This window comes from Peromyscus californicus, unplaced genomic scaffold (genome assembly GCF_007827085.1).
Source record: "Peromyscus californicus insignis strain IS unplaced genomic scaffold, ASM782708v3 Scaffold_6__1_contigs__length_162567912, whole genome shotgun sequence".
Taxonomy (NCBI): Eukaryota; Metazoa; Chordata; class Mammalia; order Rodentia; family Cricetidae; genus Peromyscus; species Peromyscus californicus.
In genome coordinates this window covers 27,712,178-27,736,150 of record NW_026294584.1, presented here as the reverse complement: position 1 = coordinate 27,736,150, position 23,973 = coordinate 27,712,178, and positions in this window count along the sequence as shown.

The window sequence follows — 23,973 nt, the reverse complement described above, 5'->3', positions numbered from 1 at the left end:
CCAGAAACTGCTTGCTCAAGTCTCAGGAAACTGAAATTGAGGCCTGATCTCTGAGAGAAGACTGAGCAGCCTGTTATGGCATCTGCTTGGTCCTTTCACAGTAATCAACCACTTATGTATGTCGAATGGTAAATAATTGGATACAAAGTGTTAGGTTTACATAAATTGCAAAAGTCTAAGAATAATTTAAATTATAAACATCTGAGGATATAAAAAGTTTAAATAAGTTATGATGATCTAGAAAAAATGACTTAAAGTATATAAATACAAATTACTCTATGCTATTGTTATACTAAGTTTTCAAAAGTTCAAAGTTATAACATTGATCAATGAGTTCTGACAAACAGGTAAATGCACTGACTACTATTATCAATCACAAGCTCAAGATTTAAAATTTTCCTCTGTTGCCTTCTCAATATAGACTTAAAGATGCTTCTCATTATGCTGAAAACATCTCTGTCTGATTTATATATCCAACTTTCTAGACAAAAAAGAAAATGTTCATACTTTTTAACCCAAAGTCATAGCTTTTACTATGACTCAAAGACATGAGAGTCTACTCTAGCTGTTTTACAGACACCTGTTGGCTGCTCCTCCTACAATATGGATTTCAGTACAGATTACAAACAATGGTAATGGAAGCTTCAAGGAGTTGGAAAAAAAAATCCTAAGACTTGTATCCACTTCTCAAGGTCAAATGGACTCCACCTAAGTATTTCTGTTAATCAGCGGTCTAAGCTTCCCTGCCTATTGTCTATTCCTGAGTGGGAAGCTACAAATATAAAAGTTCCCTTTAAGTTCTATCTACACTAACCAAATAGGTATAATTTATGAATGACCAATGCATCTTTTGATGCATTACAAATTTTGTATGCCCCAAGATAAAGAATTCTAAGACGTTATCAAGGATTTAACAGGGACACATTAGACAAAAGGAGAAATGAAGAACCAGTCTGCCTCCATCTTAAGCTTAAAAGCCATCTTGGTAAAAACAAACAAGGTTCATTCCTTTTATGATTAAACCTGTTTCTCAAAGACAGGCTATGCCCACCTATAACCTTAACTACTAATGGTTCTGGACTTCACTGCATGTTCCAAGAATGACAATTATGTCTTTGTTTCAAAAAGTTGTTTATAACCATTTGCAACTCTACATTTGTTTCAAAAGGTTTTATGACCACCTTTTTATGACTTCCTGTTGTTATGACTACCTTGTTATGCCCACCTTGCAACCATGTCTTTGTTTTATGAGATTATTAGGACTAATTGTTATGCTTATGTTCTCCTCCTGTAACCTGACCTATTTTGCCCACCAAATCCCCCTACCCCTGAGTTATAAAAGCCTTGCCTTCCTGACATGCAACACTGACCTATCAAACTCTGCCTAAAGAGAAGGCAGTCCGTGTACAGGAATTTAAAAAAAAAAAAAAAAAAAAAAGCTTGCTTTAATTAACTGTTTCCTTTAATTAATTTGGTCATGATGATTTGAGTCAGAGTTCTTTCTTCTCCCATCTTTGGGATTAAAATCACCTCCATAATCTCAGATTTATGTCCTGTTGGGCTAGGTAAGGTAGAAAAAAAGGATAAACCCAGAAGACAGAATAATTTTTTAACAATATCTGCATTTATGCATTTAAAGGAGAGAATGAGAGAAGTGGTGGAGAGGATGAACAAACCAGAAATGTGATGCAAATTCCAAAACTGAGCTCTGGCCTAAATTAAACAATTCTCAATTTTATTTTATTTCATGTTTTACTTTTCAGTTATTACATTCCCTAAGATTCCACACATACACTGAAATCCTGAAGTTTACATTTGTCTTTAGATTACAAGATTGGAAAAGGAACACATTACCCATTACATATAGGTATTAGTTTTTGTGTGTCCTGATAACATCCAGCTTAAATTACCCTTGCTAAAGGGAGAAAAGCTGAGCTGTTTGATGTTGAGATGAAGAGCTATGACTCCAGGGGCTACCTTAAAAGATCCTTTGAATAACAAAAGGCCATAAAGAAAGGCTGTACTTCTGTGGGCTTTGTAAGAAGTACTCACTGAGAAAATAATCTCATTTCTCCTCTTTTCCTTCTTTCCTTCCTTCTCTTTTACTTCACATTCTGAAATATTACTCTTCACAGTTTGCTTTCTTATGTTTCAGTCACCCACAGCCAATCTCACACCACTCCCCTACATCTTGCCCAAGGTGAAGCATTGCTGTCCAGGATACTATATTAGTCTGATGGGAATAAACCTAGTAGAACCAGGGATCATTAATAGCTGCACTTTCAGCTTCCATGGGGATTGTGGCATGAGTCCCCCATGGATAAGGGGATACTACTGTACTCTAGGTCAGTTATATATAATGGCCAGAGTAAGCATGGGTTAAGTGTTCTCTTTTTAAATATAATTTCTTCCCCTTAAGACTCACCACTACCTCTAGTAACCTATGCACAAAACCCTTAGGTCCTACCCAGAGCAAGTTTAGAGAAACAGCCCACTGAAGCATATAAATCAGAAATGTATTTTGTCAAATGTGCAATCTACATTGGAAAGGATGAAATTACATTCCAGAGGGCCATACCTGACAAATATCAGATGGTTGAAGTAGCTGGAAGGTTTTCTCCGGTCCCGCCCAGCCCAGAGGTCCCACAGCCACTTATAAAATAACTATTCAGAGGCTTAACATTATTTACAAACTGTATGGCCTAGGGCAGGCCTCTTGCTAGCTAGCTCTTATACCTTAAATTAACCCATTTCTATTCATCTATGTTTTGCCAGTGTTCCATGGCTTTTCCAGTCTGCTGGCATGTTGCTCCTTGGACAGCAGGCTGGCATCTTCCCAGACTCCACCTTTCTCTTTCTTGTCTCTCTCCTTGGATTTCCCACCTGTCTCTAAGCTGCCTTATCCTATATTTCCAAAGGTCTCTCAAATGAATGGTCTTAAACCACATTTTTTAAAGTTTATTTTATTTTTATTGATTCTTTGTGGAGATCATATCATGCTTTCCCATCCCACATGTCTTCCTGTCCCCTTGCCTCCTCCCTCTGCCCTTGCAACCTCCCCCTCTAAACAAAACCAAATTTAAAAGAAAAGCCAAAAACCAAACCAAAGACACAAAACAAAAATAAAAACAAAAACAAACAAAGAATCTTATCAAGGAATCTGTAGTGTGACCCCTTAAGATACAGTTTGCCCTTTAGTCCATTCATCTTCACTTGCAAGTATTCATTGCCAAGAGTCATTGGTCTGACTCAAGGCCACTGGTTTCTGATATGCCACCTATAATGGATTCTCACTGGGGCTCCTCTTGGTTATACTGTTGTCCTGTGTCATAGAGATCCTGCTGTTTTGGATCTGTAGGTTCGTCCCCTTCACATGCTCTAACAGTTCATAGATTTGGTAGATGTTGGGGTGGGCCAACTTGTTGCCCTTGTTCTGGGCCTGAGTGATACAGATGGCTGATTCTTTAGACAAGAGGAAAATGGAAACTGGCAAAAGAGGGTGGGCATGAATTTCTTGAACTTCTGACTGAGAACTGAAAAAGGTGAACAAGAGGCCAGAATAGTGAAGAGTTTAGCAAGAAAGAGGAGCACCGAAGAAAGTGGAGAACATAGAAATGACTGACAGGAAGTGGTTTCCAGTGTGCGCTCTGCAATTTGAGTACTCTTCTCCCATTCCTTACAAAATCCTTAGGAAAATACCTATTTCTTTTATGAACTTGTTTGTTTGTTTAGTTTGGATTTGGGGCACCTTTTTTTTTTGCAATTTGTTCTAATGTACTTATAGCTTACACCATTCAATGGGGGTACAGTTAGAATAAAACAAAGACTTTCTTTAGGGCCTCCAATATTCTACTTACTTAAATAAAAATATTTGTGCTGGTGACAAAATGGGGAGGCTAGTCTGGTTGCACCGTGATAATTTCAGCTAATTTTGATTTTTATTATTATTGGCGTGAAGTACTACATAAATATTTACATTACATTTTCCAAGATAAAAAGATTGAAATAAAGTATATGTGTTAAGGAGTAGATGGAGAGAGTGAAGAGGACAGACAGAGAGAAAAGGGGCAGAGCTAGAGAGAACAGAGCATAAGAGAGGAAGAAGGGTAGGGAGAGATGGAGAGGAAGTTGGCTGGAATACAGAGGTTCCTCAAACAGGTCTATGGATTCCTACATTACCTTCTGTGTATCTTATAGACAAAGCAAGTTGACAGGAGCAGATTTAGCATTGCATTGTAAAACCATGACTATGAAATTCTAGCAGGAAAGCATGATATAAAGAAACAGCACCCAAAATGGCAAAGGACACCAGCTAAATAAAAGTGTGACATTTATTAGAGGTTTTGTCTTGGTTTCCCAGTGTTGCTTCTCAGCTAAGAGTGACAGTCTCTCTTGCTTTTCAGGAGTGCTGCAAGAAGTGAGATAACACATGAACTGTGAAAGTACTCTGCTTGGTACTATAGATCATGGGGATACACAGAAAACAGTCCTCATGGAAAGTAGTGATACAGAGTCACCTCTCCAAAACAAACAATGAAAGTCTTGTCATAGGCAGCAGCTTTTATAAACTCAAATACAAATGACTCAGAAAAGAGAACCAGAACTATTCAGTTGCTTTGGAGAGTGTTTTCATTTCCCTTGCAGGATTTTCTATCTATATCCCAATTTTTATAGTTTAATTAACGCTACTGTTCAGAAATGTTACTCTTCATCTAGTATATTCTAATGAGGGGGGATTATACTTTGTATCCTACAGTGGAAGAAGATTTAAAAAAAATACTTCAAGTTCACAAATATGTACAGTAGAAGTTAACTCAGGGCCAGATTGTTAAGATTAAAATCCAATTCTTTCTCTCATTAAAAAAATGCCAGCCTGGGCTACCAAGTGAGTTCCAGGAAAGGCGCAAAGCTACACAGAGAAACCCTGTCTCGAAAAACCAAAAAAAAAAAAGACTCAAATTATATAACGTTTCTACATCCCATTCTTCTCATTTGTAAAGTAGGATATGACAATGGCAGGCCCTGTAGGATTGAATAAACTGAATAAATGTATATAAATACTTAGGACACTGTCTAGAATACAGAAAGCTCTAAATAAATTCGACCAGTAGTACTTGAATAAAATTAACTTTTGTAAGTTTGTGAATGGAACTCAATAAAAGTATTCTAATAATTTAGTGTTATAAACACAATGAACAAAAATTGATGAGTCAATGAAATTAAGATATCAACTGTTATGCAATAATCTTTTCATACACTGTGAAAATGTGTCTTTGCTAAGATACCTTCTGATTGGTTTAATAAAATAGGTGACAGGACAGTTGCTAGGCAGGAGATATAGGCGAGACAGTTGACACAGAGGATGCTGGAAAGAAGAAGGGCACGGACTCTCGGGAGTCATGAGAGACACAGAGAAGCAAGATGAATGTGCCATGTTGAGAGAAGGTACTGCCATGTGGCAGATGGTAGATAAGAAATATGGGTAAATTAAAAAAATAAGAGTTAGCTAGTAACAAGCCTGAGCTATCAGCCGAGAATTTATAATTAATATTAAGTCTCTGAGTGCTTATATGGAACTGGCGGGGGGGGGGGGGGGGGGTCGTCAAAAAGTCCACCTATAGGCAATAAGAAAACTAGATGGAACTGAGGACAAATCAACTTCATTTCCTGTTAATCAAGTAAGTTATGGTGTGAATATTAATTCCTTTTTTCTACTTTCAAAATTCAGCTGACTTTATTTAAATTGAAAAACATTTCTTTAAACTGCATTTAACTTCATGACTCTTGTTATAAATATCACTAGTATTTCTTTTTGTTTGTTTAATTAAGAATTTTTTATTCATTTTACATACCAACCACAGATTCCCCTCTCTTCCCTCCTCCTGCCTCCCAACTCCCCTCCTCAACCCAATGTTCATTCCCTCCTTAGACAAAGTAAGGCCTCCAATGGGGAGTCAGCAGAGCCTGGTACATTCAGTTGATAAATAGTAGGAAGCTATAACCATGGAGGTGAGGAACAACTTAATGTTTCTATTTCCACACTCTCTACTTGCAGAAAATTTCACCCTGTCCTTTGCACAGGATATTACAACAGCATCTCCAATATGGCTAAGGTATCTTTATTATACTCTTCTGAGGAAATTACTAAAAGAAAACATCATCATGAAAAGTTGAGAAACTCATTCCGTTATTGAGCTCAGTCTCACCCATTGTGCAGAAAAGCAAATACTTGATCTTCATCAATTTTGTTCTTTTATTTCATTTTAAAAATAATTTATTTTATTTTTTTGAAATTATAATATGGTTATATCATTTTCCTCTTCCCCTTCCTCCCTCCAAACCCTGCCATATACCCCTCTTTGCTCTCTTTCAAAATCATGGCCTCTTTTTTAAATGTCATGAACCCTTCTCTTTAGGCAAGAGACTTGAGCTGAATGTGGTCTGGAGAAGGGAAGAGTGAAGAGCACTTAGGCAAGAATAAATCTTAGGGAGTGGAAGACCAGTGATTCCAGGAACTACAGAGAAGTCAGCAATCACAGATGAAGGAACATCTTAACGAATGATATGATTACTTAAACTTCATACTTTTCCCCCACACATTTTGAGCTTGTGAGGATAGCAAGAAGAAATGTAAGTTGTAATCTTTGCTGTCATGTGGGAAAAGAACATTCCTGAAGACAAGGAAGGAGAAGAAGCAGTGTGGACATTGGTGAGGTCAATTGTGAGAAACAAGACCAGTATGAACCCATCTAGATGTTACAAACTGGGAGATGCTGATGCACTCAGTTAGGGTGGTAGTCAGCTCTCTAAATCTTTGTCAGTAACTTTTGATGGCATCACATGAGATTCAGTCATCTAAAGCTTATTTTATTAAGAAATTGATCATCATAAATGCTATCCTCAGGCATTTAATTTATTGTAGTTTAAGTTAGTCAATGCAGACAGATTTTCTGTCCTATAAATAACACTAAAAGCAGCACTATTGTTCTACCTAGTTGCTGTTGTAATGCTTCTAAATCCAGTTTGTTTGGGAAGTTTCAGGTGCTATTAAAAGAATAACATCAAATTTTTACGTAGCACAAATCTTAAAAGTTCTTATTATTAAGAACGAACCTGAAGCCAGGTATTGGGGTGAATGCTGGAAGATCTGAGAAGCAGAACAAGCCACAGCCACCTCACCTTGCCAGTTCCTCAGCTGATCCTGTTTCCTCAGACTGGAAGCCTCTGAATCCTCATCCAAATGGATCTCAGCTGAACTGCTGCTAAAAGCTTAAAAGCTTAACCAGGCTCTCGTTCCTGGTCCTCACACCTTATATACCTTTCTGCTTTCTGCCATCACTTCCTGGGATTAAAGGCTCTTGTTACCATGACTAGCTGTTCCAGTGTGCCTTAGAACTAACAGAGATCCAGACAGATCTCTGCCTCTGGAATGCTAGGATTAAAGGTGTGAGTACCACCATTTTCTGGCCTCTGTATCTAGTGGCTGTTCTGTTTTCTGACCCCAGATAAGTTTATTAGGGTGCACAATATTTGGGGGAACACAATATCACCACATTTTTACCCCACAAGCTTTTAATTTTCCTTACATGTCTACCAACCTTTTTTTTTTAAATCCAATCTTCTTTTCCCTTTATTGCACTATCAAGTTACCAGCTATGACACATCTGCATTCACTCTGGTTTTAAGTTTGCTAGATGTCATTACATATAACTGTTCAATCTCCACTTGTCTTGATCCCTGTCTTAGCAGCAGGTGTTAGATCTATTGCATTTTATGTGGGACATTAAGCTATCACATAAAATGAGGAGTCTTCCTGGTGCCAGAATTGGGCTTTTCTCACAGAACACCTTTTAGTCAGTTTTTCATATGTCAGGTCTGCAATAACTCTAGTTCAATTGAAGATTGCAGAAAACATCAGAACTTTAGCATTTTAAGTTGTTTTTGCTACAGTTCTGAAAACAAGTGTGAAGTCATATTTAGAGTTACTTTTCATGGGTCAGATCATCTGCTCTGTGTCCTTACTGTGGCTTTGCCAACCTGACCGAGGAGTCTTTAGTGGCTAGACCTTGCTCCTGTAATGGTCTCTAGTGCCACCATGTTTGAGGCACATCTGGTCCAGGGCTCCATCATAAAGAATGTGCTGGTGGAGCTCAAGGACCTCGTCAATGAGGCATGCTGGGACATCAGCTCAGTGGTGTGAACCTGCATTGCACAGAATTTTCTCACATCTCACCCTGTGCTCCAAAGGTTTTCTCAGGTACCACTGCAACTACAACCTGGCCATGGGCCTGAATCTTGTCAGCATATCCAAAATATTAAAATGTGCTGATAATAAAGACATCATTACATTAAAGGCTAAAGATAATGAGGATACCTCATTGCCACTTGATTCCCCAGATGGAAAGGAACATATATATAATTACACTATTTGTCAATAAGAAAAACATTATGAAAATAAGTGAACATAGGCAAGTTCAAATTATCTCCCTAAAACATGCTCCAAACTTCAAATTGAACTGAAATGCATGAGACTTTGAGGGTTTTTAAACCAGAAATTTCAAATACAGTATTAAAATATTATGGATTTTAGTTAAAAGGTCCTTATAAGAAACTCTAAAGATTAAAGATAACCAAAACATCAGAACATATTATATACATGTATGAAATGTCATAAAGAAACACTGTGTCTATGGTGGTTTAAAAACAAATGACCCCTAGGGGAGTGGCACTATTAGTAGGTGTGGCTTTGTTGGAGTGGGTGTGGTCTTGTTGGAGGAAGTGTGTCACTGTGGGGTAGGCTTTGAAGTCTCCTATGCTCAAACTACACCCAACAGATAGTTCACTTCCTGTTGCCTGTGGAACATATAGAACTCTCAGTTCCTTCTCTGGTACCATGTCTGCCTGCATGCCACCATGAAGATAATGGACTAATCTCTGAAACTATAATCCATCCCCAATTAAATGTTTTTCTTTGTAAGAGTTGCCTTACATGGTGTCTCTTCACAACAACAGAAACCCTAAAACATTATATATAATTAATATATGCTAATATTATATTTTTAAAGTTTCAAAGAGTCAAAAATGATCAAAATAGACTCACTCCCTAGATTCTGTTCCCAAAGACCCATTCCACCATCCCACCCACCTCACTGCCCACCCCACTGCCAGGTTCCTGCCCTCAACTCCAGAGGACTTCGCTACTCAGGTACAGGACACATCAGTCACAAGAACAGGTGAGTGAACAACCTGCCATCTGAACTGTCCCAGCCCTTAGATTCTGTTCCCAAAGACTCATTCCACTGCCCACCTCCCACCCTACTGCCATCCCCTCCTGATGTTGTGTCCCTGGCCCCAACTTGGGTGGACTTCCACTACCTGAAAGCAGGAAACACCAATCAGAAGAACAGATAGAGACCACACCAGTCAGAGGAACTGGTGTAGGCCATGACAGTTTGAAGAGAAGGTACAGGCCAAGCAAGCCTGAAGAATAGATAGGTGGACCCAGGGAGAGACTCCCTGTCAGAGCAGAGACCACACATGCCACCAGAACCACAATAGGCAGTCCACCAGCAGACCTCCTCCACTCATTCAGTGCCCCCAATCCCCACTCCCTTCCTCATCACCATATCCCAGCCCCCAACTCTGGCAGAGACCCACTGCTGCACCAAAGGCCAAGCTAGCCACCAGAAGTCCAGGCCCCAACATGGACAGAGACTCCTTACTGCATCAGAGGTCACACTAGCTGCCAGAAATCCAGGCTGTAAAGACCAGATACCAAAGAGGAAATAGAAATCAAGGAACAAAACACCAACAAAGACAAACTCAGAAATCAGCACTTAGACCTATAACCATCCTGAATGCAGATGCCTAAATGCAAGTAAGAATTCAATCAACAACAGCCAAGGCAATATGGTACCACTAGAACCCAGCTATCCTACAATAGCAAGACCTGAATATTCCAACACAGCTAAAATACAAGAAAATGACCTTAAAACCAGCTTTATGAAGATGGGAGAAATGACTGAAATTGGGAGCATTTTAAGGGTGAAGTAGAAACCTAGTGTGATGGAAACGCCATGGAATCTATGAGAGTAACCCTAGTAAAGACTCCTAGTAATGGGGGACATAGAACCTGAACTGGCCATCTTCCGTAACCAAGGGCTCAAGTGAAGGGATTGGTACACCAACCCACCCACAAAACCTTCAACCTAGAGTTTGTCCTGCCTGTAGATTGTTCTGGGACTGAAGCTTAGCAGAACGGCCATCAAAGGGACCAGAGAGACTTCATCCAACAACTGATGGGAACAGATGCAGAGTTCCAGAGCCAAACATTGGGTGGAGCTTGGGGAGTCTTTCAGAGGAGAAGAAGGAAGGATCAGAGGAACCAGAGGGGTCAGGGACACCATGAGAACACGGTCCACAGAATCAACTGACTGGGATTCATGGGGGCTCACAGAGATCAGGGAGCTTGTAGGGGTTTGATCCTAAGTACTCTGTATATATGTTATGTCTGAGTAGCTTGGTGTTCTTGTTTTTTTTTTTTTTTTGTTTTTGGAGACAGGGTTTCTCTGTCTTGGTTGTCCTGGAACTTGTTGTCTAGACCAGGCTGGCCTCAAACTCACTGAGATCTGCCTGCCTCTGCCTCCCAAGTGCTGGGATTAAGGGCATGTGTCACCACTGCTGGTTAGCTTGGTGGTCTTATGAGATTCCTAACATTGGGAGGGGGAGTGTCTCTGATTCTTTTGCCTACTTGTGGGACCTTTTTCCTCCTGTTGGGTTTCCTTGTCCAGCCTTGATGTGATGATATGTTCCTGGTCTTATTGCAGCTGGTTGTGCTGTGTTTGGTTGCTGTCCCTGGGAGGCCTGCTCTTTTCTGAGGGCAAGCAGTGGTGGGGAGGCTGGGGGCATTTGGGGTGGGGGTGGGGAGGTGAATTTTGGGGAAAGGAGAGATGGGGGAGAGACTTGATTGAGGGAAGGGAGGGGAAACTGTGGTCAGGATGTAATATATGACAGAATAATTTTTAAAAAGGCAAAGTAAAATAAACATCTAAATTCCAGGATAGTCTTGGCCTTACTTCAATTTCATAGTTATCTTGTAAAAGTACACTATGTTGATATCATGATATTTTTTATCTACTCATCCAAATTTCCATTTTATTTAATGTTTTGTCTCTTTTAACTTCAAATAAGAACATTAAATGGATTGATTTAACTTCAATTTTTCTACTTTCTTTTCACCTGTTCTTGGATTTATAAAAGATTCACCTTTGTGTCATTTGCTTTAATCACAAGCAATAGTAGGATTACTGCCCCGGCCAGCAGGGCTTCAACGAGTACTCCACCACCCTAAGGACGGAATGTAGGGACAGGAGACACAAAAGAAATACACCAAGTCAAGATTCTGATCAAGGTGCAACTTTATTTTTCTCCAGGAGGGTTTATATAGCTCCTGCAGGGTGGGGGGAGCAAGAAGCTGTCATCTGCATAAGGTGGAGCAAGCTAACAGGATGTTTGTATAGGATGTTTACAGGGTGAAAGGGTCAAGGGCTCTGATTCAATGTCCTGTTGCTAGGCAACCTGACTGTAAGATGATCTAGTTCCTTGTCTTATCGGGGGTCTGTATTTTTCCACTAACTAGAAATTCTGTCCTTGTCCCTGACAGATTACATTTCTAATAATTCATGTTTGAAAGTACCAAAGTTTTCATGCTCTTCTGTCCACTATGGGGGTTATAGAGAATGGAGAAGTGTTTTTTTCCAAGAAAGTAGTCAAATTGAGTTCAGAGAATGATTTATGACAGTGTGGCTTCCTTGTACACTGGTTCATAAGTTTATTCTGAGTTAAATATTTGAATCTAGAAAATTTTATGACTGATGTCATTTGATCTCAATCAAATTAATCAGTTCAAATTAAGATAGCACTCTAAGACATTTTAGTAATTAAACTTTAAACATGAGTAATTCAGAGCAGTGCAAGAAAACATGCCTCTACACTATACATTTCCTGAATATGTTAAAGAAGTGCAGTAATTATCCAACATTCTGATAACATTGCTTTAGACTTGCATAAATACACTAAATCAAACTGTTATTAATTTTTATTCTTCTTTCCTAAGCAAAGCAAGAGATGGGGAGGGAGAGATCAATATACATTTTTAGTTGCATTCTCTGATAGCTGGAACATTTAAAAATAGCCCTGCTAATTTTTAGGTACATGTATTTTTTAGATTGCCTTCTATTCCTTTTCATTTAGCATTATCTCATCAAGGTGGGTGTAGCAAATGATTATTTGCCAAAATAATCAAATTTTGTGGGGGCAGATTTAATGCCTTCCTTTATCTTTAGGGGAAAAAATTAAACACCACACACAGAGAAATCACTTAAATGGTTATTGTTTCTGAAGCAGTAAAATCCAAAACTAAAGTGTTTTAGCTTCTCGTAAGAAATGGCATGAAATATCAAAATGTGTGAGTAAAATTACATCTTTTTAATGAAAACGTTCTGTGAAACTTAAAAAGCTAACCTGTACTCAGACATGTAGTTTAGAAGCTAGAGCTCTTGGCCAATAATTGGCTATGCCATTAAGAAGCTTCCATTTTAAAATATAATCTATGGAATTCATATCAGAGAAGACACATGTATATTTGATGGGAATGGACAAGTTGGGGAGGTAAAAAATATTTTAAGACAACCTCAATTAGTGCTATTCTGAGGACATGAAGAATAAAAAGGTTGCCAGAGGCATAAAGCCAATTGCCTAGGTATGTAGGATCTCAGATGTTTTATGATACCACTGAGTACATGAGGGCACACAGAAAGGAGCATACACAGAGGGTACAAAGAGGTGTGCTCAAGAGTCCATTGGCTGTTGCCATGGAGGCTGGTAATAACGGTGTATGGAGAACAAACAGAAGGACATAAAAAGAGAAGACTGTGCCACATATTGTGAGAAAGAAACCTGTGACATGCTTGCTTCTTATTGCTCATCACTATGGAGACAGTCTTTAAAAGCCTGGGATGGAAATTAGATTCAGTACATACACACACACACACACACACACACACACACACACACACACACACACACACACACACTTGACAGAAGTAAGCGTCAGCATAAATAATATTTAATGTTAATTTCATAAGCTGTTTTCAGAATCGCTTAGCAACATATATCAAGGAAAATCCCCCCTGGACACCCAGAAAGTAGTCCCAATATTTAGCAATCATTTTTTCTAACTCTGATATTTATTTCAATAAAATCATCCCATACATCCACTTTTATGTCTAGGATGCACAGCAGTGTTATTTCAAACAACATCAATAGTTCTTAGGAACAAGTCAGTGTTTCAAACAGTGAACACAACATTCTGCTACAAAGAACATAGAAAACGTTCAAGAACTGTGGTACTCTGATATTTGGCAAATAGATATATTTCAAGTTATTGCTATACCTTGGGCCAATGTTTTGCATGATGTATTAGTAACATCCTATTATGTGAAAGAATCAGGTTTGCTTTAACCCGCTGCTCATGAGGCATAAAGTCAGTATTTGTTTTTTAAATCTCCTTCTGCCTCTTTGCACAATATAGCAGTTTCCCCAACTCGTTTACTAACGTAACAATCCTCTTTTGAATACATTTCAGTTTTTCATTTGTCCTAATAGCCTGCTATAAATGTAAAGGTTAGGTTTCTAGAGTAGTATAGCACAGACCTGTAATCCTAGCATTCTAGATGTTGAGGTAGGAGAAGCCAAAGTTTTAGGTGAGACTGAGATACATAACAAGTTCCAGGATGGTGGAAGATACATAGCAAGGCCTTATCTTAATAAAGAATTAGATAAAGCATAGGATTATTCCATTTAAAAGACTGTGGAAGAGGGGCCAGAAAGACTGTAGGAGCCAAAGGAACAGGCCCTTACAAGAAATCTCAGAAGCTGCCCCTCAAGTCTCACTGACATAACTGCCTAAATATGTGAGGAACAGGGTTGACACCAATGGACACGTCAAAGTGGACGTGGAAAGATACAAGGTTTCAACCCTACACAAAGAGCGACAGGCAGCTAAGGAATGCTGGGAATTGGAAAAAATAGTCTTCCTGCAGGAACAGCACACTAATTGGCTATTCAGTAACAAATGGTCAGTCCTGAAAACTACATACAAGTAACATTATACAAGCTGAGCACACATGTATTTGGGAATATATATATGTGCATATGTATACACATATATGTATATACACACAAACGCATAATTTGTTCATAACAACAATTAGTGAAAACCTTGTCATGAATTTCAGAGTGCAAGAAGGGGTATATGAGAGAGTGTGATGTGAGGAAAGGGATTAGAGACATGATGTAATTATATTATAACCTCAAAACTAAGAGAAATAATTTAAAAAATAAAAATAATTCTATAAAACTTGCCCCAAGGGAAGCAAATATTGTAGGAATGTATATAAAAATATCGCGTCTCAGAATCTGAACATTTATCGTTAGTTTTTGTTTACTACGAAACCAGCACTGGGCAGCGGTAGTGCATGCCTTTATTCCCAGCACTCGGGAAGCAGAGCCAGGAAGATCTCTGTGAGTTCGAGGCCAGCCTGGTCTACAGAGCAAGATCCAGGACAGGCACCAAAATGACACAGAGAAACCCTGTCTTGAAAAACCAAAAAAAGAAAGAAAGAAAGAAAGGAAGGAAGGAAGGAAGGAAGAAAGAAACCAGTACATAAGAGAATCCAATCACTTCTTATGTGAAATAAATTTAAAGCTATTTTTCTTTTTCCTGTGACATTAATTTATTAGATAATATAATGGAGAAAAGTATATGTTTTATGTATATTGACATTATGAGCCTAAATTCTTTAGGAGGCATGAAACAGGCATCATGCTTCTTATGGTGAGAAACCACAGGCAATTTTTATTCTTTTCAGTGAGGAACTGCTCTTGCTTAAAAAAGGAGGCTTAATAGAGAGGGAAGGGACAGTTGTGAATAATGAAACTCTAATTTACTCCTGATAACTTACTCCTTGAAAAAAGAAATTCTATAGCCAAGGCCGGCACAGTCTTTCATTGCAAAACTCAAGCTATTAGTAGTGGATATACACTTTGACTCTCAACCCAACCTACCCTTCAAACCTCACTCTTAGCCGGGCGGTGGTGGCGCATGCCTTTAATCCCAGCACTCGGGAGGCAGAGCCAGGAGTTCGAGGCCAGCCTGGGCTACCAAGTGAGTTCCAGAAAAGGCGCAAAGCTACACAGAGAAACCCTGTCTCGGGGGAAAAAAAAAAAAAAAACCAACCTCACTCTTTGGACTTCAGTCAAGGAGAATAATTATGTCTTCAATCTGGGAGCTAAAGACAGAAAGGTCAAAATAAGGGCAGATTCTCTGCCAGCCCAAGCAACCAAACATGAACCCTTCTGTCTTCCAGATGATGCAGCCAAACAAGTGACAGACATAGGCATAGGCACTTAAATGAATTCTTCTCCTAAGTTAGCATGCCCTGGAATCCAGATTTTTGTTGCTAGGAATCATGTTCACATTTTGAAATGATAAAGTTTTGTCGATACACTTGGAGAAGTAACCCTGAACTCAGCGTACCTTAACATGGTGACTATATCTGCCACATTCTGCTCCACAATTGAACGCTAAGAGAAACAGTGGAATCAAGAAGGCAGGCTGGTTCTTGCTAGGGAAGCAGAGAAGATTCCTCACTGTATTCTTTAAAATGTTCCCCAGGGACCATTTCTTTGATATCTAAAAATTGAAATTCAACCTTGAAATATGGCTGATTCAATACTTTTAAGTAGAAGAATAAATCTGATGTAAATATAAAGTATCATTGTTGACATAAATCTTTTATACTGATTTGGCTTGAAGTTTTAGTAGTGGGCAGAATGAGCTACAAAGTTTCATTTGAAGAATGAATCTTGCTTTTAAGATTTACTATAAATATTAGCAGCAATTATAATATCAATAGCTTGATATGTAAATTTCAAGTTGATTTAAAGGTGTAAAAGTATCATAGCGAATATCTGCATTTTCCAGCAATGATTTCAAAAAAATTGAGCATGGCCACTGGTGACTGTAACCCCAGTGCTGTGAAGGACAAATGCAAGAGGGTCACTGAGGTTTGGCAGTCAGCCTAGCTCCAGATTCCCTGAGAGACCCAGGCTCAAGGGAATAAGGCAGAGAGTAATACAATAGGTCACCTATCATGCTCCTCTGGCGTGTGTGAGTGTGCGTGAGTGTGTGTGTGTGTGTCAGAGAACATCTTTCAGGAGTCCATTCCCTGCTTTCACAGTGGGATCCAGAGGAAGAACTCAGGTTTGTACAGCAGGCTCTGTTACTCTCACTAACCTATAATGTTTTCTTAATTCAGTTCTTCTGGAAAACAAATTGTGACATCCAGAAATCTTAATTTCATAAATCCCATTAAACTGTTTTCATCCAGAAAGATGTTTATCTAAATCAATGAAGTTATAACTTCATATACACAGAGAAAAGGATGATTCCTGATTTGTAATGGAGATAGATACTAAAAGTTCTTTGTAACTTAAAATACCATTAAGTAAAAATGCATGCAATGTACCTAACCTGCTGAACACAGTCAATTCAGCTTAGCCTGTTTTGGGTATGCTTCAAGTACTTACACTGGACTACAGTTTGGCATGGTATCTAACACGAGCCTATTTGATTTTTTAAAAATATCGATTTTCTCATGTATGCTATTGAAAACTATACTGAACATGAAAAGCAGAATGGTTTTATGAGTACTTTCCCACCATCACAAAACTAAAATATCCTAACTCTAACCATATTCTTTGGAGAGCATTTTGTGCTCCAAGAATACCAAGAGAACTATCTTCCATGTGCTTCGTTAGAAAGATTCAGTTCTTTTGCATTTAGTAAATTTATTGACAGTCTTTCTTGTCCTATGCAATTTTTCTTCTGCTTTTAAAATTTTTATCATCAAATGTTCTCATGTGAAATTCAATTTCTATTTATGATCAGCCCTCTAGCTCAGTGTTAAATGAATTTACTAAAGCAAAATCAGTAGCTAAACTCCGATTGACGTCTTTGTCACCATTTAGATATTTGCATATATTTATATGTACAAACAACATATTGACTGTATATATATTCATACATTACTACAATAAATTGTGTATACATTATGCAAGTATATGATGCACAGACATATTGTGCATATGTGCATATACAATCTCCTCTTTAGCATGGTGAAAGATAGTTTGCAAAGCACAAAAAATATTCACATAACTGTTTTCCACGGGCTAGAGAGCTGGCTCAGCAATTAAGAGAGCTTTCTGCTCTTGCAGAGGACTCAAGTTCAGTTCCCAGAGCCTATCACAGATGGCTCACAAGAACCAGCTTTAGGGGAATCCCGCTCCTGTAACCTCCCACTACTGCACTCATGGGATGTACAACCACCCCCGCAACACACACAAAAATAACACAGACCTTTATAACAACGCATCCTCTGTGATGCTGATATCACTAAAAATAGATCCCATATATTTCTCAGATAATCTTTATATACTTATATATAGCATATATATACTATATATAATATTTATATATTACATATATTTACAGACAATTTTCAATATTATAAACAATTTATTAGCATAATTTCAAAGGTGTTATATTTTACTACATAACTATACCAGATTAATTTCCCTAATGTTAGGTGGTGTTGTTTGGTCTTTGGTCTTTTGGGGGTCCACCACCCAGCTCCCAAATAAATCATACATGGAGTCTTATTACTTACAAATGCCCTGACTTAGCTTGGCTTAGTTTCTAGTCAGCTTTACTTAACTTTAAATTATCCCATTTGTCTTTTGACTCTGGACTTTTCCTATTCTCTTACTTCTGTAAATCTCAGTCTTACTCTGTGGCTTGCTGTGTAGCTGGGTAACTAGGTGGTTGGCCCCTGAAGTCCTCCTTCTCTGGCTCCTAGATCTCTCCTCCAAGTTTTCTCCTTCTATATATACTCTCTGCCTGCCAGCCCCACCTATCCTTTCTCCTGCCTTGCTATTGGCCAGTTTTTTTATTAGACCATCAGGTGTTTTACACAGGCACAGTAACACAGCTTTGCAGTTAAACAAATGCAAAATAGGCAAAAATAACACACCTTAAAATAATATTCTCCAACAGTCAGGTATGTATGAGACTCTCACATTTAAATTATATGACTTTTTAAAAATGTATATCCTTTGGATTATATCCTGATTAAAGCATCCTAAATACATGAAAGAGGATGTACCTGTGCTTTTAAGGCTCCTGATGCTTATTTACAATTTTTTTTCTAAAAGATATTACATTAGTAGATGAGAATTCCTATTTCATTTCAATTGAATGATATGGATGTGATTTTTAATGACATGATTATAAAATTTACATTAACAATCAAGTAAATGCTTTAATTTTGAGATTTTGATTACTATCAAAATTTCCACAGGTTCTTAACAATTTCCATTTACTAATTTTATGAATTACCTGTATTTTTTGCTCAATGGTCTTTGGTACATATTGCAAGTTTTCTTTTAGTATTGTGTGAATGTCTTAAATCTGTGTAATGCTAATCAGGTATCACAATGAGAGCAAAATATATTGTATGAATTAATTTTTAGTTAAAAACTAGAAAGCCCCACGAAATCTGTATGTCCACATTGTTGATTGTTTTTATTCCAAATTCCATTCAAGGTTCTGCTGCTGTGTGTTTCAATTATATATGTTTAATTGCTTTCTGACAATTGGCCATGAATGTACATGGTACTGCACCCAAGTGAATAGTTGACTTTACCAAATAGTGTTAACAATTAGGGACTCACATGCCATGCCTCCTAGGAAATTCAAGGATTTTACATCTAGCAAATTATGTACAAAACCTATCACCTGTTAGAACCATTAAAAGAAGGACTTAAAAGATTTGTTAAAACTCAGCTCAGTCAATGAAGACATGGGATACTTAGAAATGCCTCGCTGTTGTTGAGTGTTTCTGGTTAGATTGTTAAGTTTCACCTTGGCATTTTCTTGTTGGCTTTGACTGCCTGCTTTGCACTGAGCTTTTTAGTCGTGTCTCCGAGAATCTTCGAGGTACTTTTGGCAACTAATCTGCATTGTAAATGCAGTCTCATTTCTCCTTCTGCACATCTCATTTCTTACTTTCGGAGGCTAGTTCCCTTTTCTTTCAAGTATCAGTAAAGTGTCACATTTGCTAACAGAGAGGTCTACTTATTTTTCTACAGACATGAGACATGATATGCTTAGCAAAATGGCCATTAAAGAAGCATTTTAAAACTGAACTCTACACGGGGTTAATGAAAGACTAATTTTTTAAAAAATGTTTCTTCTTCTTTGACGATTTACCTCTGTGGTCAGCTACCGTGAACCTTCTTTTCTTATCTATAAAATAAAATTTCTAAAATACATACATAATGTAAGAACAAACAACAGCAATCTTTAACATAATATATGTATATAATCCTGTAATACTTCACCTGCAAATGCATCTACCTTTTATTATGCACACCTACATTCATGTTTGGCCTGAGCATACAAGCCTAGACTAGAAGGCCCATTATGATGTAAGAATGAAATTTTCCTACCCTGGTAGTAAATCCACAGAAGACTCAGGCTGTCCCCCTAATTCTAAAATCTTATGATATGACAGGCATGCTGATAAACTCAATCACCTTGCTGTGAGTGCTCAGGGTTTGAAAGATAAAAGGAGGGGGACATTCTTTGAAGTTATTGTTGTCTATTATAATGAAATGCCCTTTTTCTTCCATTACACTTTTCAAAGAAACTGCTAACACAGAATAAAGAACAATATAAATCACTATTGTGCTGCACCATGCAACTGAATACCTAATAAGCAAACTACCACACAACAATATTAACACACATAACATGTATGCATACAATAAAAATTAATGAAATATGAGTCTATTAAATAGAAAGAGAGCAAGGAGGGTATACAGGAGGGTCTGCAGGAAGGAAAGGGAAAGGGATACAGTTATAATCTCAAAAAATAAAAGGGAAATTGTATATACATCTATTTTAGAATTAGGTTACAAATACATATGATGACATTTCTTTTACTTCGTTGTACCTTTGTCTGGTTCTAGGAACTGCCCCAGAAAATGAAACTCCCTGCTCACTTTTACAAAAGTGAAAAGCAGCAGTGATGACGAAAGAGTCCTACTGTGTCTGCCTAAGGTGTAGCTGTCAGATGTCACTGGTGTGTTCCTACGCCAGGAGACAAGCTTGAGTGACGTCACTGGTGTGTTCCTACGCCAGGAGACAACCTTGAGAGATGTCACTGGTGTGTTCCCACGCCAGGAGACAAGCTTGAGAGACATCACTGGTGTGTTCCTATGCCAGGAGACAAGCTTGAGTGATGTCACTGGTGTGTTCCCACGCCAGGAGACAAGCTTGAGTGACGTCACTGGTGTGTTCCTATGCCAGGAGACAAGCTTGAGTGACATCACTGGTGTGTTCCCACGCCAGGAGACAAGCTTGAGTGATGTCACTGGTGTGTTCCTACGCCAGAAGACAAGCTTGAGTGACGTCACTGGTGTGTTCCTACGCCAGAAGACAAGTTTGAGAGACGTCACTGGTGTGTTCCCACGCCAGGAGACATGCTTGAGTGATGTCACTTGTGTTTTCCCTCAGCTGAGAAATCTAAAGAACTGGTCCTCCAGATGTGATCTTAAAGCTACCTACTTTGTTTAAATTTTTGAATATAGATGGTTAAAAAGTAAGGAAAGAGAAAATCCAAGGTTGAAAACAGTACTTTTTGGTTTAGAAAAAAAGGCTTATTTTTTATTTTGTGAGATTTTTATCAAAATCTAAAATACCAACAACTTATCAATCTTAGTTATTAACATAATAAATTCAACAGTGAATCACCAAAAAATTAAAACATGGTATATTTAATAGCTGAGGATCCCAGATAAAAATATCATAGCCTGGGTGGCTTGAAGAATAGAAGCAGGGTTGGCCAGATGGCTCAGTGGATAAAGAAATAAGCTGCCAAGCCTGGTGTCTTGATTTCAATCGCCAGCACCCACATGGTGAAACGAGAGAACCAGCCCCTTCATGCTATTCTCTGACCTCCACACTTAGAATATCACACACACACACACACACACACACACACACACACACACACACACACACACACAAATGTAAAAGAAAATGAAGTGTTTGTAAATTCAGTTTACACTGAGGGCTTCTTCCTGGCCTGCAGATGGCCGTTTTCTCTGAGTGTGCTCACATTGCCTTTCCTCTGTGCACACTGCAAGAAGAGATGAGAGGGAAAGGGGGCGGGAAGGCAGAAGAAGAGGGGAAGAAGCAGAGAGAGAGATCTTATTCCGAATTAGTTGAGTCTATTCATTAGAAGGACCTCAGTCCTTTTAGACAAGGACTCTACCCTTATGGCCTCACTTAACTTTAACTACTCCCTTAAAGACTGTCCTCCAAATATAGCCAGACTGGAAATTTGGGGCACCATCTTATTAATAATGGGCCAGGAAACAATTCAGTTGTAACACTAGGTATTTATTGAAATACACCAAATATTGACCAAACCTTGACTTTAGGTCAAACTAGCAATAACCAACATATTTCCTAAGTCCCAGGATTCTCATATTACTAGTATTTTATATCTCACTCTCGAGATAGAAATGCAGAGATTATAATTCAATCTAGGCAGCAAATTAATGCTGAAACAATCTGACTACTCTCATTTTGAAAGAATTCCCATCCATTACAACACTTACATTTTATAAATTCTTGATGTGTTTTGAAAGGACTGTACAAAGATGCAAAGAGAAAGCTTCCCTTTTATTAGTGACAATAAACTAACTAATATTAGACTAAGGTTCTTGAATACAATAGCGTTCTAAGATGAAGTTCAAAATTAAGCCTTAAAATTGTGGGCAAAAATTTATGACAATGTATAAATTAAAACAGAAGTTGAGTTTTCACATATTTGAGGAAATTGCTGGTAATTTAACTATCTAGTCACATACAAATCAACAATTCTCAGTAAAAAAAAATTCAAAAATTTAGATTCTCAACAAAATATCATTCAAAATATCTACTATGTAATTTAATAAGTACTAGAAATGCCAAGAAAGAAAAATGTATAACCCTTAGTCAAAAGATAAAGGTGCCAATGAAAGATCCCAAGCTGACCTAGATATTAAAATTGTCAGGCACGGACTTTAAAAAGAGATGATTATACAGATACTCATGATCAAAGATGATCAAAATGAGTAAATAAACACACAAATCTCAGTAGAAAAATGAAATTATATAAAAGAACCTAATGGAAATTGTAGCACTGAAAAGTACTATGGACATTATCAAAGAGTATTTCTAGTTTGTTAGTAATACGATGCAATACACAGACACTGTAGAAAAACATCATGCAACCTTAGAATATCTATAAGTTCAAAGTTCTAAAATGGAATGTAGGAAGAGATGCAGACCAACAGGAGGCTTCCTAAGTTACCAGGATGTGGGAAGTGGTAAAGCAGAGGCAATGTGAGTAAAAAGTTAAGTCCTTTCTTATCAAGCAAAATGCGTCCCTGTTCTAGGACTCAGTTTTCTACTCTGAAGAGTTTTTCAAAAGAAGTGAAAATGTAAGTCCACACTTGTACTTGCATACAAATGTTAACAGCAAAAATAAGTCAAATGTCCATCTATGTGACATTTATCAAATGAGATCTATTTATAGAATGGAATACTATTCAACAATAGAGAAAGAGGATGTAGTACTGCCCTATATGATAACTAAAGAAAGCATGTTGTCTAAAAGAACCCAGACACAACACACACACACACACACACACACACACACACACACACACACACACACACACACACACACACAGTAGGGTTTCTTTAACAGGCAAGTTATTCCTATACACTCAATTAAAATGTTTACTATGTAAAGAATGAAGGTTGTCAAAAGGGGGACAATGTAACTTTCTGAAGTGATGAAATGTTTCTTATCTTATTTAAATGAATGCTCAAATGTCTGTGTTCATCCATTGTTGTTTAAAAGTCCTATTTATGTTTTATCATGATAAAGTGGTGAAAGAGTGAATGTAGATTATGTCCACATAGAATTTAAATTCTCTAGCAGCATTAGAGAATATATGATTATTCTGTATGAAAGCCATCACTAAATATAGTTCTCCATGCAATCAGATACTATAAATACCACATGCTAAATATAGACAGCAGTGAGAATACACAAGGAACAAGGAATTTTCCAATCTTACAGTATTGTGCTTACTTGAAAAGGGGAAACTACAAAAATACTTTCTGTTCCTCCTTAATTTTCTTTTTCCCTTCAAGTTTCAAGTTTGTGTTTTAATTGGAAGAGAATTCTAACTGGTCAACTACTTCAAATGGATTTGGCTAGAGTGGATTCTAGCAAAGAAAAACTGATCATTATAATGTAAGAGTTCACATCTCATATTCAGTTCTACCTACTATGTTGTGATTAAAAAATAAGCTGTACGTATTAAAACATAACTCACATTTAGGGAAAAATGTTGCCATTAGAATTTCACAGTTAAAACATAAACAATCATTAAAGATATTCTCAGCACTAGCTATACATTAGAATCACCAAAAGTGCTTTTGGAACATTGTAGATTATGGTTTAAGCCTGACTAGTTCAGAATTTGGGGGGCATTAATCTTATTGAACTATTAATTTCCTGAAGGGTGAATGGCTTTACTTTTTCCTATTTTTTGTTGTTATATCTCTATAGCTTGGTGCCTGACATATACTAGACTATTAATAAAAATGTGATGGATAAATAAATAACTATGGGATAAGCTGTTATAAACTAATAAAACATTTTGGTTTATACATAATGGCAGAATTCCTCTATTATATTGCATTTACTGTGTGTGTACATATGGATC